Genomic DNA, 22938 nt, shown 5'->3' on the forward strand with positions numbered 1-22938 from the left:
CCCAGGGGGACCCTGATCTATACGGTATGAAGAGTAGAAAGGGGAGGGATAGTGTGAGACAGGCCAGGGTTGTGGCCACTATGTCCATGAACTGAGCAATTCCATCAGGCCACAGAAACACGTGAAGAGGGAACAGTGGCCATTAGTCCCTACCCCAATCCGTAATCTGCAGTAGCTATTTTGGAGTAATTCCATATCACATATTGCAGATTTGAGCTGTGGATTTCAATCCTCAGCCCCATATTTATATGATCACACAGCCTGCACATGAGTTTCTCACTCTCCCAGAATTTAACCCTTTGTATCTTAGTCATGCATTTGAGCCTTGGCAGGCTGAGAGATACTGTAACGGCACTGTAATCTACAACATCTGCCATGATGCACAAGGTAGAATTTATAATGATACAATTTCAAAAACCAGTGGTATATATTTAAAAGAATAGAAATCAATGACTTTGTGTAATTAAATAGATTAGGCTGTTAACATTCTTTGAACCAATACAAAAAATTATATTCACAATATTCTATCCCATGGCTCCTTTTTATGTACTCAGGCACAATGCACTAATTCTTTTAGAATGGTGTAGTCAGAAGCAAGCTAACAAACTTTCATCAGAACAGTAAAGGTAAATTTAAAAAATCCATACACCAATACATACTACAACTGTTTTAGCAGCTTGCTTTCAAGAAACAGCTGCATACATATTATACAACAGAACTATGTATAGTAAACAAGGTGTTTTCATTATGTCAGACAGAAGTATTTTTTTTACTCTAACTTCTACTTTCACAAAGTAATTAATAAAAGGTGTCAGCTTGGTACTTCTGCTAAATTATACCATATAGTACAACTTGATCATGTGTTATCACAAGAAAGATTTTCATTTAACAAATAGTAACTAGTGAGCTGAGATCATGATAAACAGATAGCTTGATTGTTTGACAGCATTGTGCCTGGGGAGACAGAGCTCTTAATGATTATGGAAGTTATCATTATCACTTTCAAGCACAGTCTTGCACTGAAACTATTAACTGATTATTTTCAAAAAGGTGAGGAATAATTATTTTGCAAAATGGGACCAGAGCATGTTTAAGGGATTATCCCCATCAAAATTAGTTCTGGAGGAAATGTATATATTTCATCTTATTTAGATACAAGAAAGAATCAAACAGCATTTTTCTCATCAACAAATATACCACTGTTAAACCATAAAATCCTCTAAATTAGAGCACAATGTTGTTTAATACCATACCTTCTATGGTAGGAAAATCTATAATTCTTTATGTGTTTTTTCAAATATGTTCAGATGCTCATTAACAGAGACAAATACTATAGTATGTACATGAATATTTTTTAAAGTTTATGTATTAAACAGCCTCTTTTCCAAGATCCTACTAGTAAGCTAATAGAATTTAGTAAGTCAATACACATGCAGGCTGAAGCTCGATCACATCCACTCATATTTAGTTTAAGCAGTCTTCAGTTTTACAAATTACCACCTCCTTTAATTCGGTTGTGCCACTCCTTTACTTTACTGAACAATGCTTAGTAGCTGTCCATGGTGCTGCACACACACTTGAGCTGTAGAATAAAGGGCTCCTAATATACCAGATACTTCCAAATTATTATATTTGCCTCATTAAATGGTAACTGTCCTAACAAGTGAGCCAGCCTTATTGAAATTCCCTACACGAGACTGCAGTATCAATGTTATGCTGTTACCTCCTAGGGCCTATACTGCTGCATTCCATTAGTGATCATTCTATTCACCACCTGACAACCCACACTGTAGGAACATAGCAGTCTATAGAAAGATCCATTCCGTGTATTTTATGGCTCATTTTCCAACATGAGTGTAAATTCAACAGTTTTATTTGCATTCCCCTGGTGCACCAAAAACCTCAAGCAAGTTTAGCCAGCGTATATTGTCCCGACATTCTGCAGAGGAGTCACTAACTATAGTTTTGTCTGCAGCATTCACCTCCAGTATATTATGGTTGTGTAAATTCATGCAGTCATACAATAAATGATAGCTGAATATCCTCCAGACTTTAACTGTTGTCACTAAAAATAATCAAGGAAGGCAAGGAAATAAAATATGAAGCCGTTCTTTTGGGAAGGAAGCATATTTGTAATGTGAGGCAGAGGCAATACAACAGCCAAGAACTGCAGTAAATCTCTCAGCGCTAATAGCCGCATCTAATAATGCTTTCCCACAACACCTCCAAGCAAATGGATTTTGTTCATTGTTTAATCAGTCAAATCAACAATAATCCCCACATGGATAGAGAAGATGTTTGTTAAGCAAACCCTAATTTATGATTTATTTATTTGCAAAGTGCCTTAAAGCTGGGATGGCTAGAAGAAAGATTACTCTGCTTATTCAAGCATGCTGACAGAGCTGGTTTTTACTAGCAATTTCTCTCTGCATCTCACAGCATGGCTGACAGTCATCTGCATAGAAAAACAGCATATTTACCCCTTAATCATGCAAAAACATTTACCCAAGAAGATGTAGCAAAGGTCAGAATCCACTTCCATACCCCATGAAGCATTAAGCTGAAGGAGCAATCCCACTGGCTTGCTCAGGCCAGCAGTCTCTCTCCTACACTTGACCTAGACTGCCTTACATAATGAGGAATCAGTGCTGTATCCCGAGTGGTAGAGCAAAGCTGAATGTCATCACTGGAAAGAGCAGGCAGTATTGGCAGCAGGCAGGCTGGTAGTTTGCATGGAGATCACGAAGTCTTTTTTTCCTGAGTATTCTGGGAGAAAAGCAAGAATAGCTCAGAAAACCTGGTGTCATTCCTCCCCTGGAATGAATGACTGGAAGGAATGAGGGTGTTACACATGAGGCAGATCGCAAGTGCAAAAGATGCATCTGTGCTCAATGCAAACCTAACACAATTCCTGTCACATTGTATCTAAAAGGACTGCATAGCTACAGCTAATAAGAGAGCAACAGCAAGGCAAAGTAAAGAAGGAGAGGCACAGACTACGGCTGCATACAACTGTTTGTATATAAATTCATTATGGTGAGTAGAAGAAAAATAAAGAGGGTATTAGATAAACCTGAAATACTGGAATTTCCAAAGGGAACATTATATTTCTCTAAATAAATACTTTAGTGCGTGCATCTTAGTGAACTAGTTCCTTGAAGAAATGCCATTTGTGATCTGATTTACATAGTGTTACAGAAGTGAAGCTGGTGCATTACAAGGATTTTGATATTTTCAAGCAAACTGTGTACTAAACATATTCCTGGCTCTGATGATTTTCAAGTTACTCTTGGTAGCAAGGATTGGTATTTCTTTACTATGTTTTGAAGAGAAGCTTTTGGGAATTTCCTAGATTATTATTGTTTGTAATATACTAGCATTTCCTTTGTTGGGGACACCAGGGGAGAAACAAAAATCCAGGCTTAACCAGGAGCTTAGTTGGAGGAAACCTAAAAACATTTCTTTTGGTCTGTATGGAATGTGGTTTTATGGTTAACTAAAATTACTGTATGTGACGTAAATTATTTTTCATTTGATGTGTTAAACAGTAAAGAATCTTGAATACTTGGGGTGCAAATACAACACATAACCTCTTCCTACCCTGTGAATATCATGCATGATCTATTTACTTGTCATAAAGAAACAGAAGCTTTCATTGATATGAGAAATCTTGTGCTTTTCTGATAATATTTAAAACAACTGTAGTTTAATAACAAATAGAGAACAATATGGCACACAAGGGCAATATAAATACGGAAGCTGTATTTACAACTGCTGTAGTAATTGAAGCATAAAAGAATACATGAAATAATTAGCCATAGGTAAGATTGCAATTTATCCCAATGTTATGGATTTGGTGCTCTTCCTGACAACAAAATATCCATGATTTTTAGGTAAGTGGACGTGATGGTAAACAGTACAACCATTTTCTAACATGGCAATTCTCAGGAACTAAGTTAAGACCTGGTCTTCACCGGAAAAAAGAAAAAGCAAAACTCTGCAACAATACAAAGGGTCAGGTCATTGAACTCTCAGTGAAAGCTTTAATCCTTCCAAGATACTCAGGAAAAATTGGTCTCTGAAGACTCAAAAATATGGAGATTTAGGCTGGGTTTACAAGTCAGCTCAAGCATGGCAACTACTATACTAAATCTGCCCATTGTTAGTATAGCTCAAACATGGTTCTAGTTATTGGGTCTAAAATGGGAAAAAATTTTTAGTAAAATAATTGCCTGACTTCTTTTTTAAACTATTTCCATTATTCTTTCCCATTTTCTCAATATCCATGTTATGGCTTTTCCTTAAAAAATTGCTATGCTAAAATATATAAGAGTACAAGTGTCACTTTCTGTTGGAGAATTTCCATTTAGTTCTATACTCCACTATAGGAACAGTTCTCTTTTGAGAATTATTCAAAAGTCTGATGAATGACAGTGACACTTGGTATAAAGGGATAGACAGGTATTGACCTAACAGACAGGAGAGTTTTTAGATCTGAAGTCTTACTTGAAGAAAAAGAAAAAAGAATCAGTGGAAGACAAATATATTTCATAATGAATGTATGTAATAATTACATTATTGTTACATTTGAAATCAATGTGCTGTTAAAATAGCTGCATTAAAATGGCTATCACATTATCAGTTGATAATAATCAAAAGTGTACTATATTGATTTATATTGATTTTTAACAGGAAGCTCCTGCCCAAACTCCCTAGATATATTTATGTAATTTTAAATATCAGCCAATAGTTTTGGTGTTTCAATTTAACAAGACTGCTCATTTAAAATAAAAGTCTATATTTACATATGTGACACGCAGAGTGATAGAGATAATAGAGGTTAGAGACAGAAATTAATTCCATCCATTTCCATGCAAATTATCATCCACAGATAGAGGACAGAACAGATTTTAAACTAATAGTACACTTGATCATTTGTGTTTGTGTACATACATATTCTGGAGGAGCTAGTAGTGACTCCTATATTTAGGTTGCCTTACACTTTCCATTATAAAGGATTCTTGCAACCATTTCTTTGAGAAGGTCTCATACCTCCACTGTTTGCAGCAGCCTTTGATATGTGGCAGGGGGTTCACTTTCAGACTAAAGAAGTGCTTTGTCATTCCATGAAATCCATTTAGCTTTCAATTTGGAGTGGGCAAATCTACTGTGGGGGCTGCTGTGATCCAAGTAGCCAACACAATCACTGAGCTGCTGCTATCAAGGGTAGTGATACTGGAAAATGTGCAGGTCATAGTGGATGGCTTTGCTGCAATGGGATTTCCTAACTGTGGTGGGGCGATAGACGGAACGCATATCCCTATCTTGGCACCGGACTACCTTGGCAGCCAGTACGTAAACTGAAAGGGTGCTTTTCAATGGTGCTGCAAGCACTCGTGGATCACAAGGGACGTTTCACCAACATCAATGTGGGATGGCCGGGAAAGGTGCATGATGCTCGCATCTTCAGGAACTCTGGTCTGTTTGAACAGCTGCTGGAAGGGACTTACTTCCCAGACCAGAAAATAACAGTTGGGGATGTTGAAATGCCTATAGTTATCCTTGGGGACCCAGCCTACCCCTTAATGCCATGGCTCATGAAGCCATACACAGGCATCCTGGACAGTAGTAAGGAGCTGTTCAACTATAGGCTGAGCAAGTGCAGAATGGTGGTAGAATGTGCATTTGGACGTTTAAAAGCGCAGTTTATTGACTCAGTTAGACCTCAGCGAAACCAATATTCCCATTGTTATTGCTGCTTGCTGTGTGCTCCACAATATCTGTGAGAGAAAGGGGGGAGACGTTTGGGATGGAGGTTGAGGCAAATCGCCTGGCCACTGATTATGCACAGCCAGACACCGGGGCGATTAGAAGAGCACAGCAGGGCACGCTGCACATCAGAGAAGCTTTGAAAACCAGTTTCATGACTGGCGAGGCTGTGATGTGGCAGTTCTGTTTGTTTCTCCTTGATGAAAACACGTCCCCTTGGTTCACTCTACTTCCCTGTAAGTCAACCGCCCTCCCCTCTCCCCTTCAATCACTGCTTTGCAGAGGCAATAAAGTCATTGTTGTTTCAAAATCATTCATTCTTTATTAATTCATTACACAAATAGGGGGATAACTGCCAAGGTAGCCCGGGAGGGGTGGGGGAGGAGGGAAGCACAGGGTGGGATGGTGGATGAGGGGAGAAGGGAAGGACAAGGCTACACTGCACTTCAAAACTTATTGAATGCCAGCCTTCTGTTGCTTGGGCAGTCCTCTGGGTTGGAGTGGTTGGGTGCCCGGAGGGGACGTCTGGGACATTCTTGGGCGTCTGGGTGAGGAGGCTATGGAACTTGGGGAGGAGGGCGGGCGGTTACACAGGGCCTGCCAAGTTGGTGTGAGAGATCACACATGCAGGGCCGGGCAACAGAATTCGGCTTGCAGGCAGCCATGGTAAGCCACAGTTTTCGGCATCTTCAACCTTCATAATGTGTGGGAATGGTTTCAAACAGCAGCGCCCTCCTTTCCCATACCAAGCACCCGTTGGGTTGGCCATTTAAAAGGAGGGGCTGTACTGGCCGCAAATGCATCCCAAGTCTTCAGGGCAAATTAATAATTAAATACGCTTGCTTTTCAACCATATATTATATTTACAAAGGTACACTCACCAGAAGTGCCTTCTCTGGCTTCATGGTCAGGGAGCCTGCCTTGGGAGGGTTGGGAAGGTATTGGGTCAAGGGTGATAAACAGTTCCTGGCTGTCGGGGAGAATGGTTTCTCCGCTTGCCTGCTGTGTGATATCCTCCTCCTCATCTTCCTTGTCCCCCAAATCCTCATGTCTGTTGCATGAGACTCCCCGCTTGCAGGTGTCCACCAACAGGGGTGGGGTAGTAGTAGGGGCCGCCCCTAGAATTGCATTCAGCTCATCATAGAAGCGGCATGTCTGGGGCTCTGACTCGGAGCGGCCATTTGCCTCTTTGGTAGGCTTACCTGAGCTCCTTAATTTTCATGTGGCACTGCTGCGGGTCCCTGTTGTAGCCTCTGTCCATCATGCCCTTGGAGATTTTGGCAAATATTTTGGCATTTTGTCTTTTGGAACGGAGTTCTGATAGCATGGATTCATCTCCCCATACACCAATCAGATCCAGTACCTCCCGTTCGGTCCATGCTGGAGCTCTTTTGCAATTTTGGGACTGCATGGTCACCTGTGCTGATCAGCTCGCCACACTGGCCAAACAGGAAATGAAATTCAAAAGTTCCCGGGGCTTTTCCTGTGTACCTGGCTAGTGCATCTGAGTTGAAAGTACTGTCCAGAGTGGTCACAATGGAGCACTCTGGGATAGCTCCTGGAGGCCAATACCGTCAAACTGCGTCCACACTACCCCAAATTCAACCCGGCAATGTCGATTTCAGTGCTAATCCCCTCGTTGGGGAGGAGTACAGAAATCGATTTTAAGAGCCCTTTAAGTCGACAGAAATGGCTTCGTCATGTGGTCAGGTGCAGGGTTGAATCGATCTAACGTGCTAAATTCGACCTAAACTTGTAGTTTAGACCAGGGCTAATATAAAAAGCTATTACAGGTTATCATTTTCCTTCTCTCACTTCCATTCCTCAGTAAAATTGGGCAGCAGTGAGCCTCTATGGGCTCATCACTTGGCCCCAGCAGCCCATTCCTGCCTCCCTAGGGGTAACCACATGGGACTAGAGTTCTTCCAACTTTCAGAGATGTGGGGTGAAAAAACTGGATCCCCACTGCTGATGACTCCCCATGACCCAGGAGTACATTCCCCCCGCTTTGAGATAACAGCTTTCTGTTATCAGTTGAAGTACTGAGTCCTGTAGCTCAAAGGGTAGCAGTCTTTTCTGCATTGCTGAAAGTTCAGGGTGCAAACCCTGCTCATGATGCAGGATGGAGTAGTTGCTACAGCTACATGTGATAGAATTTGTTTTTACCTTTTTCTTAAAAACACACCCTAGGAAAGTACATAGAAAAATATTATGTGAAAATAATGCTATTTAGGTTGCAAAGTCAAGCACTAAAAAATTAGAAAATGCCATTTTTCACAGGCCCCTTGTTGATAATGTTGCATTTTGACAGTGTTTTTAATTACATGAGATAAAAATTTTTCCACATGACCCCACCTCCTTCAGTGCATAGAATGAACACATATTCCAGACCAGTGCCTTAGCCATCCCTTTTTGATAACGTCTTTGTTGAAACTGTAACATCTCTGTGAAACATTCCAGCTTCAACACAACAGCATATTTTATGTTCCACCAGCTGTACTTCTTTCCTTACAGTCTTTCTTTTCAAATTTGATCCTGTACTGATGTAACAAAGTTGTATTTGTCATATCTCTTCGCAACAGATTATGACATCACAGATGTAGGATTATGACTTCATGGCAGGACCAAACAGGAGAAGAGACTGGGCTGTGTGGCGGAAATAAGCTTTTAATAAACAAAATAAATAAAACAATAAGACCAAGAGAACCTCAGAAAAATATCCTACATTCTAGTTCCTTTCAGTATGAAAGTTTTCTTTAATTCTGCAGTTGTATAAGGTTAGTAGATAGAACACTGAAATACAGATTTGCATTTGTAGTACAAACACAGAATATTCAGTAGGTGGCTGAATTAATTTAACAGACTGCATATTTCTTTACTAAAAAGTCATCTTATATAATAATCTTTTGGGAGCATTATAAATACAAGATGTATGATCAGACATCACATATCACTTACAGATTTAAGAAGTAAAAGTGAGCATTTTTGCAGCTTTCCTTTGGCTCCACTGATTATATATATATCCCTTTACTCTAACTCATGTGATTCTTTCCATTCCTTCCGTCACTCCTGACTGACACCTTAATGCTGTACAGAAAAGGGAAAATGAGATATACAATCAGGATAAGCCAGTGTAGGCAGGGAAAACTAGGTAACATAGATCAAGAAAAGTCTAAATGTGTTTACTTAATGCTCCACACATGTTTCAGGAGTCTAGAAACACAGAATAAGAAAGCTATAAGAAATAAGAATAAGAAAGCACAGAATAGACAGCGGGCCAAATCTTGGTCCCTATATAGCCCAAGTAAACTGATCATTCAAGAACCAGTTTGATTCACCTTCCAGCTGGGCCAAGGATCAAGGGAACAGAAATCTTGCTTACAGACTATTTCCCCACAACATACCCCCTCCAGGCCCTGTACAAAGTGCAGATCAGCTGGACCCAAAGATCTAGCCCATAGACCATGTCAGTTTGTAGTATGCTTTGTTCTTATCCAGCACTTTGGTAATAAAGACACTATGTAAGTAAACTACGATGTAATCCTTTGGGATGAAAGGTGCTATGTGAATGTAAGTTATTGTCAGAAAGAATGCAATAACAATTCGTAGATTCTGCCAAGGATATGTACAGATTGTAAGAACTCTTTACTTGTAATCCGAATAATGCAAGATGTAAAGACTACTCACCCACTGCACGGCAAGACAACAGGAACGAAAAAAAAAATCAGAAAGAGCTGTAGAGTCAACACAAAAGCAAGCTAGAGACTAAAAGTACCAGGGAAGTCAGTGGGAGAAACAGAATCAATACCGATGGTCAAGGCAGCACAGTGGAAGACAGACAGTGATCAAAATAAGTTGAATAGTCTTCTCCAAATATCTTATAACCTCTTTAAAGCAGTCACACCTTAAGCAAAGCATATCAGCATCATAATTGGTGCTTGGGCATCTATATTTTAAAGTTTGTTTTCATTTGTTTGGGTTTTTGTTTTTTAAGTTTCACTTATTTTAGCTGGGTAAATGTACATCACTTAAAAAGTTTCATAAACTATTTTAATTTGTTGTGCTCTTTAAAGAAAGACCTCTGCAAACAGAAGAAAGAGTGGAAGGGCTTTTAGGTGATGACCCAAAGTTGGCCGTCTTGTTTATTAGGTTTCCAATAAACTCAATGGACAAGTGAACACAGTGGCATGATCAAAAATACTCCAGGAAGAGCATAACCTGCCATAGTGTTCCCTCTATTGCAGCCAAAATTAATGTTTTTAAGTTTCAAGTGAGCCATACAGATTTAATCAGTCAATGCATAGGATATTTGCCACAAGTTTGTATTTTATTTATTTTCACTCTTTATAACTTCTCTCACTCTCCTCCACACTCTTTTCTGCAGCACATTATTTATAACACCTGGTAGTACTTGTTGTAAGACCGTGTTTGTAAAGCTATAAATTGGCTTGTGGTGTGGCAGAATGGTGCTGATCTACTATTGGCAAGTTAACAATATCCTGCACTGAGAAACAAAGCGTTTCCTGGCATCATTTGAATCTCACTGCATCACTGTCTCTTCTGAGTCAACCTTACTGCTAATGTGAAGAGTGATGTGTAATTTTGGTAATGGTGAGAGAGTTAGTCAAATAAATAGCAACAGAACAAGTGTTAAATGACATGTTTATTACATGAAAGTAGGGAACCACCCTCACTGTTTTTAATGGTTCATTGCCCAGTAGAAAACTTCATACTTTGGTAAATATTAATAGGGTTTGGTTTTTGAAAGGTTCTTTCTTAAATCACATCATTGTGCACATAACTGTAGGATAAAGCACTTCCCTCCACTGACCTTGCGGTGTGGTGGTGCAGAGGATAAGGCTCTCGCTCTCAACACAACAGGCCTAGATTCGAGACCAGTGACACCTGACCAGAAATGCTTCTGTACCTTTCTTTGCTGCTGCCTATCATGTCTGACATGCCCTTCACTCACCCACCTCCCTCACTCCATTCAAATCTACTGCATAAAAATGTACTTCTGCAGTCTTGCCTATGAGAAGTAAAGAAGGAAAGATTAAAAAACTGTTAATGGAACCATCAAGATGCATAGCTGCCTTGCTGAGTAACCAAGTGACCTTAATATCCCCCTTCTCCTCTTTTATTTATTTCATTTATTCACCCGTTCATTGTTTATGACCTTCAGTTCTTGTGGTATGTTGAATTTAGATGGTGTGCGGGCGTAGGCAAGAACCGCATCTGAACTAGTTTTTGTGAACTGGCTAGCACATTTCAGAAATCATAATAAATCACAATAAATGCTTTAAATGACATTGTTTTTGGAGGGTGAATGTCATACGTGATCCATGAAAACTATTCCAGAAAGTATAGTGATGATATTTCAGACTCCAAGCAGTAAGTCATTTGATGCCAAACAATGACATCAGGGAAGTGGTTCTGCAGCATCAGGCAACACAGATTTATGCTTCAGTATAATCAATGCATCATCAGTGGTAAAAGCAATAACGACTTCCTTCCAAAGCTCTTCTGTATAGCCCAGGGCATACATTTGTGAAATTGATTGAACACAGATACTGAAATGCCTAACACACAGGCTTGAAAGTAAGAATTACTGCACAAACAAGTTCACAAGACTGGTCCAACCCCCTAGCAACACACAAATAAATACAAATTGTGCTCATAAAAAAGCATGAATTCATCACCCATAGCTTCTTTTTCTCTCTCTTCACTTGAAATAGGATCGGACTTTTTGTTTTTTTTTAACACACTACATTTAAGTCTAATCTCATTTCAGGTCCTTTAACTATCCATATACCCATTTCTTCTTCAAATTTACAAAAATTTCAGATTTACTTTTTTATGGGCATAGCAGATGATATGGCTACTTTTCGCCTGCTTAGATATTTTAGAAAACTATTTAATCTGTTCGGTTATTTTTAAATGTTTGAATGGCTGTTCTGTGTCCTACCGACACTCTGGGATCTCCGATTTCAATTCCTAAGAGATGTGTGGTCAATTTAGGAGGATTTTTCCACTACAAGAAATACCACTCTATTCATCTCATTCCACATTGACACTTTTGGAGTCCCTAACATCTGCACTGGCTTGCCAGCTATACAGTCCAATAGTAATATTTTCCATTTGTATACTGGAGTACCTCTCATGCCAAAACTCTTTACTGACTCTCTCATACTTTTATATACTATATTATATAGACACACACTATATAGAGAGGTCCTGGAGGCCAAATTTAGGCTGCTAGGTTACAGATTGAGGTCCAGGACCTCCATGGTAGGATTCTCTGAAATGCTCCCAGTTCCACGTGCAGGTCCACTTAGACCGGCAGAACCGCAGGGTCTCAATGTGTGGATGAGACGATGGTGTAAGGAGGAGGGGTTTTGATTTATTAGGAACTGGGGAAACTTTGGGGAAAGGGGGAGCCTATACAGGAAGGATGGGCTCCACCTAAACCAAAATGGAACCAGACTGCTGACACTTCAAATTAAAAAGGCTGTAAAGCAGTTTTTAAACTAAGGACTGGGGGAAAGCCGACAGGTGCAGAGGCGCACGTGGTTCGCACATCCCTTAGGGGAGGATCTATAAATGGAGATTCCCTATGTCCTAATAAGGAGGAGAGGATGGAAGATGATTAAATACAGGTAGGATCTGATGAGAAACAGTCAAAAGAAAAAAAGTGCCAAACAATTACATCATGTAATGGCAGACAGCTAAAAAGTGACAAGTTTTTAAAGTGCTTATATACCAATGCTAGAAGTCTAAATAATAAAATGGGTGAACTAGAGTGCCTCATATGAAATGAAGATATTGATATAATGGCATCACAGAAACTTGGTGGAATGAGGATAATCAATGGTACACACTAATACCAGGGTACAAAATATATCAGAAGGACAGACCAGGTCGTGCTGGTGGGGGAGTGGTACTATATGTGAAAGAAAGCATAGAATCAAATGAAGTAAAAATCTTAAATGAACCAAACTGTACCATAGAATCTCTATGGATAGTAATTCCATGCTCTAATAATAAGAATATAACAGTAAGGATATATTACAGAGAACCTGACCAGGAGGGTGAAGTGACTGCTCAGGGAGATGAAGAGGCTATTAAAATAAAAAACTCAATAATAATGGGGGATTTCAGCTATTCTCATATTGACTGGGTACATATCACATCAGAAAGGGATGCAGAGATAAAGTTTCTTGACACCTTAAACGCTTCTTGGAGCAGCTAGTCCTGGAACCCACAAGAGAAGAGGCAATTCTTGATTTAGTCCTAAGTGAAGCACAGGATCAGGTCCAAGAGGTGAATATAGCTGGACCACTTGGTAATAGTGACCATAATATAATTACATTTAACATCCCTGTGGTGGGGAAAACACCACAGAGGCCCAACACTGTAGCATTTAATTTCAGAAAGGGGGACTACACAAAAATGAGGAGGTTAAACAGAAATCAAATGGTACGGCACCTAAAGTGAAATCCCTGCAAGCTGCATGGAAATTTTTGTAAGATACCATAATAGAAGCTCAACTTAAATGTGTACCCCAAATTAAAAAACACAGTAAGAGAACCAAAAAAGAGCCACCATGACGAAACAACAAAGTAAAAGAAGCAGTGAGAGGCAAAAAGGCACCCTTTAAAAAGTGGAAGTTAAATCCTAATGAGGAAAATAGAAAGGAGCATAAACTCTGGCAAATGAAGTGTTAAAATATAATTAGGAAGGCCAAAAAAGAATTTGAAAAACAGCTAGCCAAATTGCAAATTTTTTTTAAGTACATCAGAAGTAGGACGCCTGCTATACAACCAGTGGGGCCACTGGACGATCACGATGCTAAAGGAGCACTCAAAGACAATAAGGCCATTGCGGAGAAACTAAATTAATTCTTTGTATTGGTCTTCACAGCTGAGGATGTGAGGGAGATTCCCAAACCTGAGCCATTCTTTGTCGGTGACAAATCTGAGGAACTGTCCCAGACTGAGGTGTCATTAGAGGAAGTTTTGGAACAAATTGATAAACTAAACATTAATAAGTCACCAGGACCACATATAAGGACCATATATAATATGTTAATAACTTCTGAAGGAACTCAAATGTGAAATAGCAGGACAACTAACCGTCATCTGTAACATATCATTTAAATCAGCTTCTGTACCAAATGACTGGAGGATAGCTAATGTGATGCCAATTTTTAAATAGAGATCCAGGGGTGACCCCGGAAATTACAGGCCGGTAAGCCTGATTTCAGTACCGGGCAAACTGGTTGAAACTATACTAAAGAACAAAATTTTCAGAGACATAGATTAAAAATTTTGTTGGGGAATAGTCAACATGGTTTTTGTAAAGGGAAATCATGCCTCACCAATCTACTAGAATTCTTTCAGGGGGTAAGCAAGCATGTGGACAAGGGGGATCCAGTGGATATAGTGTATTTAGATTTTCAGAAAGCCTTTGACAGGGTCCCTCACCAAAGGCTCTTAAGCAAAGTAAGCAGTCTGGGACAAGAGGGAAGGTTCTCTCATGGATTGGTAACTGGTTAAAAGATAGGAAACAAAGGGTAGGAATTAATGGTCAGTTTTCAGAATGGAGAGAGGTAAATAGTGGTGTCCCCCAGGGGGTCTGTGCTGAGACCAGTCCTATTCAACATATTCATAAATGATCTGGAAAAGTGGGTAAATAGTGAGGTGGCAAAATCTGCAGATGATAGAAAACTTCTCAAGATAGTTAAGTCCCAGGCAGACTGCAAGAGCTACAAAAGGATCTCACAAACCTGGGTGACTAGGCAACAAAATGGCAGATGAAATTCAATGTTGTTAAATGCAAAGTAATGCACATTGGAAAACATAATCCCAACAATACATACAAAATGATGGGGTCTAAATTGGCTGCTACCACTCAAGAAAGAGATCTTGGGAGTTATTGTGGATAGTTCTCTGAAAACATCCGCTCAATGTGCAGTGGCAGTCAAAAAGCCATTAAGAAAGGGATAGATAATGAGACAGAAAATGTCATATTGTTTCTATATAAATCCATAATACGCCCACATCTTGAATACTGTGTGTAGATATGGTCACCCTATCTCAAAAAAGATATCTTGGACTTGGAAAATGTTCAGAAAAGGGCAACAAAAATGATTAGGGGTATGGAACGGCTGCCGTATCAGGAGAGATTAATAAGACTGGGACTTTTCAGCTTGGAAAAGAGATGACTAAGGGGGGGATATGATAGAGGTTTATAAAATCATGGCTGATGTGGAGAAAGTAAATAAGGAAGTGTTATTTATATCTCATAACACAAGAACTAGGGACCACCAAATGAAATTAATAGGCAGCAGGTTTAAAACAAACAAAAGGAAGTATTTTTTCACACAACACAGTCAACCTGTGGAACTCCTTGCCAGAGGATGTTGTGAAGGCCAAGACTATAACAGGGTTCAAAAAAGAACTAGATAAATTCATGGAGAATAGGTCCATGAATGGCTATTAGCCAGGATGTGCAGGGATGGTGTCCCTAGCCTCTGTTTGCCAAAAACTAGGAATGGGTGATAGAAGCTGGAACACTTGATGATTGCCTGTTCTATTTATTCCCTCTGGGGCACCTGGAATTGGCCACTGTTGGAAGACAGGATACTGGGCTAGATGGACCTTTGGTCTGACCCAGTATGGCTGTTCTTATGTTCTTATATGTAATTAAATACACTTCACCACTATTTAAAGCAGCCGCCACTGGGGTGGAACACAGCAGCACCAAACTAACACAAAAAAGATAATTTTATATCCAACTGAAATTAGTGTCCATCGTGGAGAGAAAATCTGGCAACTCCTAGACTGTCATCTTTTTCTCAGTCTTTTGTGTCACTTGCTGTTAAGATAAGCCCTCCTGCGGCAACTATTAATTTACTTAAATGAACTTTTACTTACATTATTAACATCTGAACAGAATATTTCCATCATCAGTGACAGCATTTTGAAGTTCTGAGTCACATAGGCTGTTTGTTCTTCATGTTGTTGAGAAGTTATTTGGCTTATGTTGCTCATCTTTTTGACATGGCTCTCTCTTCTTCTCTCTTTTTTATGAAATTGTAAAATGAACATCCTTGTGAGTTGCCGGTCAGTCTGCCATCAGGCAAAGTAAAAAAAATTGACCCCCCCCCTCTACAGTAGCTGATCAAAGAACTGCATGAAAAGGCCTGTGTCTTAAAAGTATTTTTTAAAATTATTATTTCATCTTTCATCATGACTGGACGATGACTGGGGGATAGCTAAAATGATGCAATTTTTTTTTAAAAAAGACTCTGGAGATAATACCAGCAATTACAGGCTGGTAAACCTAATTTCAGTACTGGGCAAACTGGTGGAAACTATAGTAAAGAACAGAATTATAAGACACATAGATGAACATGATTTGTTGGGGAAGAGTCAACATGATTTTTGTAAAGGGAAATCATGTCTCACCAATCTTCTAGAATTCTTTCAGGGGGTCAACAAGCATGTGGACAAGGGTGATCCAGTAAATAGAGTGTACTTAGATTTTCAGAAAGCCTTTGACAAGGTCCCTCACCAAAGGCTATTAAGCAAAGTAAGCTCTCATGGGATAAGAGGGAAGGTCCTCTCATTGATCTGTAATTGGTTAAAAGATAGCAAACAAAGGGCCGGACTAAATGGTCGGTTTTCATAATGGAGTGAGGTAAATAGTGGTATCCCCCAGGGGTCTGTACTGGGACCAGTACTATTCAACATATTCATAAATGATTTCAAAAAAGGGGGAAACAGTGAGGCGACAAGATTTGCAGATGATAGAAAACTATTCAAGATAGTTAAGTCCAAAGCAGACTGTGAAGGGTTACAAAGGGATCTCACAAAACTGGGTGAGTGGACAAGAAAATGGCAAATGAAATTCAATGTTCATAAATGCAAAATAATGCACATTGGAAAACATAATCCCAACGATATAGATAAAATGATGGGGTCTAAATTGGCTGTTACCACTCGAATAAGAGATCTTGGAGTCACTTGTGGCTAGTTCTCTGAAAACATCCACTTAATGTGAAGCAGCAGTCAAAGTAGCTAACAGAATGTTAGGAACCATTAAGAAAACTATAGATAAGACAGAAAATATCATATTGCCTCTCTATAAATCCATGATACGCCCACATCTTGAATATCGCATGCAGGTGAGGTTGCTCCATCTAAAAAAAGGTACATTGGAATTGGCATATGAGGAGAGATTAATAAAATGGGGACTTTTCATCTTGGAAACTAAAAGGGGAATAAAATCATGACTGGAGTGCAGAAAGTAAACAAGGAAGTGTTATTTACTCCTTCTTATAACATAAGAACTAGGAGGTCACCAAATGAAGTTAATAGGCAGCAAGTTTAAACAAACAAAAGGAAGTATTTCTTCACACAATGCACAGTCAACCTTGGCCAGAGGAAGGCCAAGACTATAACAGGGTTCAAAAAAGAACTAGATAAATTCATGTAGGATAAGTCCATTACTGGCTATGAGCCAGGATGGGCAGGAATGGTGTCCCTAGCCTATGTTTGCCAGGAGCCGGGAATGGGCAACAGGGAATGGAGCACTTGATGATTACCTGTTCTGTTCATTCCCTCTGAAGCAAATAGCATTGGTCACTGTCGGAAGATAGGATACTGGGCTAGATGGACGTTTGATCTGACCTAGTATGGCTGTTCTTATGTTTGTTATTTTAGATTTATTTTCAGAACATAAAACAAAACAGCTTGTAATAGATCATATAAAATCAATTAAACAAGTCTGCTTCTACTGGGTTGCTAATAAATTATCCCTAGTCAACGAAATAACCTACAGTAATAGAGTTGAAAGCCAAATGTAACAAACCACCAAAAAATGTCTCGAGAGAGAAAATGCTCTTCTCTCTCCATTGTTTCAGGTCATCTTAACTGAACTTAATACATGACTTATTGAAGGAGCCCAGAAATAAGAGTATTTCTTCACTTCAAAGAACTTTTCTTTGTTACTGGAAGTTGAGGCAATATGACTGTGGCTCCCTCTCATTCCTAGGAAGAATTTTAACCCCTTATCACAAAGTACTGTACAGTCTTGACAGGCCCCTGGCCAGAATCCATAGTCTTCCCAGAATCAGTACCTTCCAAGACTTGGGGGCTGATTCTGACTCCTGTCCCAGCCCCTATACACTGCTCCCCCGGTGAATAATGCCTGCATTCCATTCCATCCAGAAGAGAATTCCCCTTGTGCAGGAGTAGCATGGGTCACTGTATGGTGACCATACACTGCCCCTCTCAGAGCTCCTGATGTAGAGGATGTGTCGGCAGTGAGATGGCACATCTGAATAGTGTTCAATGGCTGCTCTTGGTTGCTGTTACAAGAGACAGCTTCCCACCCACAAGAGGAAGCTGCAGCTAGAACCTCCAGGGACCGGAGATGTGCAACATCTTATATAACAGAACGTGGAATAGTCAGCGCCAAGGGAGAGGGCAGACCACAGTGACAACACACACCTTTTTGTTGACTTCCCTTTTTGGAACGCTGCAGGATTCAAGGTCTTCCCTACTATCTCTTATTTGCCTCCCCTCTGGCAGGTTTCTAACCTATGGATGAGACAAGTGCCATCAAGGGCACCTTGTGGGAAGGCAGGCTGCAGAAAATGGGGTGGTCCCCAACATGGAGGAAGTGGATTTACCAGGACTGATTCCTTACAAAACTCCCAACCCACTCTGCCTCCTCCTAGCACTGCATGCCCTTAATGGCCCAGTTAAAATGCTAGGAAAGTGGCCAGTCCAAAGGTGACAAACAACCAAGGAATAGCTTGTGGCCTACAGGTTAGTGTAATTGTATAACAAAATGCACAGAATTTTATTCTACACTACATGGTGTATCCGCCTCCCTAGTTAGAATCAGTACACAATGAACTTCCTTTTTTATTGCAAAACTGTAGAATGGTGCTGGAGTGGAGAAGGTTGATTTTTGCTGGGGTGACCCTTTGACAGCTAACAACTATGAAAATCTTGAATTATGAAGAAATAACACTACAGGCTAAATTCTGCTCTCAGTTCACTTGTGCAGCCCCATTTCTGAGGACCAAAGATGGCCCCTTGTATTTTGGAAATTTTATGCAATTGTTTCCATTAATAACATCCTAAATAATAAGTGGGGAGAAAGCTGTTCTAGTGGATTTTTGTAGCAAGGAGTGGGGAAGAAGGAAAAAGAATGGAAAGGGGAAGCAGAGGATGAGAATGAAGTATCAGAGAAAGGAAGGAAGCAAAGATGTATATGGAAGGAAAACAAGGCAGAGGAAATTTTTTAATCCACGTGACGTACGTTGAACTGCTCTGTTATAATTTATGAAAACTGTATGCTTATCTGGTTATTGGGTTGTTTATTGTATGAATATATTGACTTAGTTTAATAGGGGTTGTAAGGAAAACAAGCAGGAGAGAAGAATAGCTCAAGATAAGCCATGCCTCAGCAAACACTGGAGAGTTGTTCTGAGGTAATGGTAGAGCCACTAGCTCTGAGGAGTCGGGTTAGGGTTGCCAATTTTGTTTGAACGTATTCCTGGAGGTTTCATCACGTGACATAATCTTTAATTAAAGATTAATCTTTAACTCCTGGAGACTCCAGGACAATCCTGGATGGTTGGCAACCCTAGTCTGGCTCCATCTCCTGCAGAGTTTACCAAACAGATTTTGACAAGCAGGTCCCAAATCCCAGAAACTGACTAAAACAGAAGAACCCTGGCTGATTAAAAGAGATTCTCTCTTTCCAAAAGAAGACATAGTCGTTGGGGAGCTGATCAGGGGAACTAGGCTGCAACAGAGGAATCCCATGGGATGACTGAAGAAGTTAGGTTTCAGAGTAGCAGCCGTGCTAGTTTGTATTCACAAAAAGAAAAGGATGCATCCGATGAAGTGAGCTGTAGCTCACGAAAGCTTATGCTTAAATAAATTTGTTAGTCTCTAAGGTGCCACAAGTACTCCTTTTCTTTTTGAAGAAGTTAGGTCTGCCAAGGCTGCCATTTGAGGATGGTAAGTTTTAGGTAAAACAGACGTGTGTGTTGGCTGACTGTTTTAAAATCCATTTTCTCTTGATGCTTTATTAATACCACTAAAATTAAAAAAATCTTAGTTTTAAGGCACTATATTTACCACTTTTCACAGTAATAGTCCAGGATCAATAATGCAGGCTGTTGTCAGCAAATTGCAGTGAGGCTGGCTCAGACACTGGGTAGCAAGAACAGTTTCAATTTAATGAGGCAAATATGGAATATTGAAAGTATTACTGTATATCTGATGCTCTTGACTCTATAGCCAGATGTGAAATTAAGCATTCTTGATAGGATTTGAACACTGTTAAATAAGGAAGTGAAATAGTGAGAGTGGATTCAAGTAAGCCTGGATTTTACTTCAGTTGCATCCACATAAATTAACTCTGAAGCACTATAAGGTTATGGCCACCTTTAGTAGACTCAGTGCTGAAATAACAGTTCAGAATTTTATAAAAGGTAATAATTTGCCAAATTAAGCCCAGGCATAGCCCGAATATATAGACAGACATTTTTAAAAATCCAGTGATATTTATACAACAAATGGCTTGGAGAAAATAACTTCAGGCAGCATGCTCTATCAACTGATTAAATTCTGTTTGCCTACTAAGATTGTAAATAACAGTAGGTTAAGATCTTCAGAAACATCCAATGCTTGAACTTTCAAATTATTTGAATACATAATGTTTCAATCTTTATGTAATTAGCATGCAGAAAATGAAACACATTTGATAGACTAAGTAGTTATTGTAGATTATTATATATACATACCCATTATATATATATAAATATAAGTATACACACTTATTACACAAAAGATTACATAAAAAGAACATTAAGGTTGCAAAGTCACTCAAAAATTAGGATACGCCAGAATTAAGGTTGTCCGTGCAACCGCAATTCGGCCCCCTTGTGCATATGCATGATGTCTTTAATTACATGATCACATATTTTTTCCACAAGAGCCCTGCCTCATTCAGTGCACAGGTGCTCAATGAATGAGCAATTATTCAATATTTTGTTTTATCTTGATTGTTCAATGTATGGTTTCATGCTTATTTCCTGCACACAATTCAAAACCAGCTCTAACACAGAATTATTAATTTCCTTGTGGACTTTTCTTTGACATTTATTATTATAATATCAGACATTTATTATTATAATATCCATAAACATTAATGAATTTATTTTCACCCCCTGTGAGGTGAGGTGGCATTATCCCCATTTTTCAGATGGGAAACCGAGGCACAAAGAGATTATGTTCACAAGTATCCTCTAATTTTGGGTCAGTAATAGGAGATGAGTAGGACCTTATCTTTCAGAGTACTTACCATTATATAGCATTTTATATGTTCAAAGCATGGATGCCATTGACTTCAGTTGCAGCTGAGAGTGCTCAGCACTTCTGCAAATCAGATGCCAGGGTCTGAACTTGGACACCAGAAAATACTGAACACATTGCTAGTCACCACCTATGAAAAGTTTAAGTAATTTGCACATCATCATCTTCTGTGGAATTCTGTAGCAGAGGCAGGGATGGATGCCAGTTTTCCAGGGTAGTATTCAGTTGCCTTACCTATGAGATTATCCTTTCTCTTCCTACAGCCCCTGCCTCATTTGCTAAACACCTTTCATCTTCTGCAACAAATGAGACAGAGGTCCTGCACACAGTTTCTCTCACTACATAACCCAGAGCACTAACCAAATGACCTAGAGGAGCTGTAGAAAAAAATAGTATGGGATCATGTAATTAATGACTGTATCATAATGCACATGCATAAGGGGGACAAAATTTGGGTTGCACAGAGAACCTTAATTTGGCGTATCCTAACTTCTCAGTGCTTGACTTTGCAATGTTAGTATTCTTTTAACATAGGAAATTACACACAAAAACCCCTAAGTTTTTAGAAAAGCAAGCTGAAAAAGCAGAAATTCCATCATGTGTAATCATACTGATACCCACATGGTTCATTAGCAGGGTTGGAACCTATAGATCTACCGTACAGACTTCTGCCACTTGAGCTCAAGTTAGTTGTTGTCCTGTGTGTGGAACAGCACTATAGGGGGATGACTCATTATGACAGCAGTTGTCACAGATATGTGCTGACAGCACAGGAATGGTGAGATGCAGGAGCCTTGGGTTCAATTCCAAGTTGAGGAGGGGAGTGTGCTCTTCTGCCTCTGTTCCTCCCAAACCTGCCCCCTTTCTGTCCTGTCCCCTCTAGCCTGTTCTTGTTTCAGTCCTGTCTATTCCCCACCCCTGGCTACTTGCCTAGCTAGTCCTACTCTCCACCTCTTGAGCACCTCCATTCCAGTCCTAGTCTCCTACTTGGGGTTCTCTGTCCAAGTCTCTTTCTCACTCCCCAGGGCTTCTCATCACAATCTCCAACCTGGGTTTCCTGCTCCAGTTTCCTTGCCAGATCCTAATTTCACAACACAGGTTCCTAACTTGATCTCAATGTCCATGTCCCCCTGCCCTTGCTCCCACTGCCCATCTCCTCTTTTCCCAGATCCAATATCCTTCCCCGAAACCAGCTCCCAGACCCAGTCTTTCCACCCCACCCCAGGCTCATTGTCCCAACTTAATCCCTTTGCTGCCAACGCTCCACTGAATCCAGAGTTCTTGAGCCCCCCCCCCCATATCTGAGTCAGGCTGCTTCTTCCTCCATAGCATCTGCCTGAACACCAGCAGGGGGAGCACTGAGAGCAAAGGAAAGAGTCTCCCAGCTCTCCTCTCCTCTGCCTGTGCCACTTGCACCCTACGGTAGCCAGGTGCAGCAACTTGCAGGAAAGTCACTTCAGGGAAGCCAACTCCAGGCCACAACATGCTCAGTGCAGATGGAATCTTCAGAGAATTTAGCTGCCAAATTCTAACGATTGTACTGAGCACGTACAAACAAGATTTTTTAAAGGCTCATTCCTTGGCCAAATTTGGACGGTTTTTCAGAGGGGAAAAAAAAGGCACATCCTTGACACAAAAACAATCTCCCTATCAAATTTCAAAGTCCCTGCTCCCAAATATGGAGGTGCTAGAATGTCTCAACAAAACAGCTCTTTTAGCATGGGCAAAACAATTTATTTTCCCCTACCTTTGTTATCGGAAACAGCAG

General features: G+C 40.0%; 2 protein-coding genes across 14 annotated transcripts in view; one reads left to right on the plus strand and one right to left on the minus strand.

Annotated features, from left to right (window-relative positions):
- LOC141995937 (sodium channel protein type 1 subunit alpha) overlaps nucleotides 1-2675 on the minus strand; it is a 179006-nt gene extending 176331 nt beyond the window's left edge. For 4 of the 8 annotated variants that reach the window (XM_074967483.1, XM_074967478.1, XM_074967480.1 and 1 more), the window contains exon 1: nucleotides 2506-2675. The gene's annotated coding sequence lies outside the window, so the exon portion shown is untranslated. The remainder of the gene's footprint in view (nucleotides 1-2505) is intronic. The other 4 variants (XM_074967487.1, XM_074967484.1, XM_074967486.1 and 1 more) reach the window with 1 other exon arrangement.
- Nucleotides 2639-22938, plus strand: part of LOC141995939 (uncharacterized) — a 181444-nt gene continuing 161144 nt past the window's right edge. For 2 of the 6 annotated variants that reach the window (XR_012641444.1, XM_074967489.1), the window contains exon 1: nucleotides 2650-3036. The gene's annotated coding sequence lies outside the window, so the exon portion shown is untranslated. Of the gene's footprint in view, nucleotides 3037-22938 lie in introns of all 6 variants that reach the window. The other 4 variants (XR_012641445.1, XR_012641443.1, XM_074967490.1 and 1 more) reach the window with 3 other exon arrangements.

Source organism: Natator depressus, chromosome 11, assembly GCF_965152275.1.
Source record: "Natator depressus isolate rNatDep1 chromosome 11, rNatDep2.hap1, whole genome shotgun sequence".
NCBI lineage: Eukaryota > Metazoa > Chordata > Testudines > Cheloniidae > Natator > Natator depressus.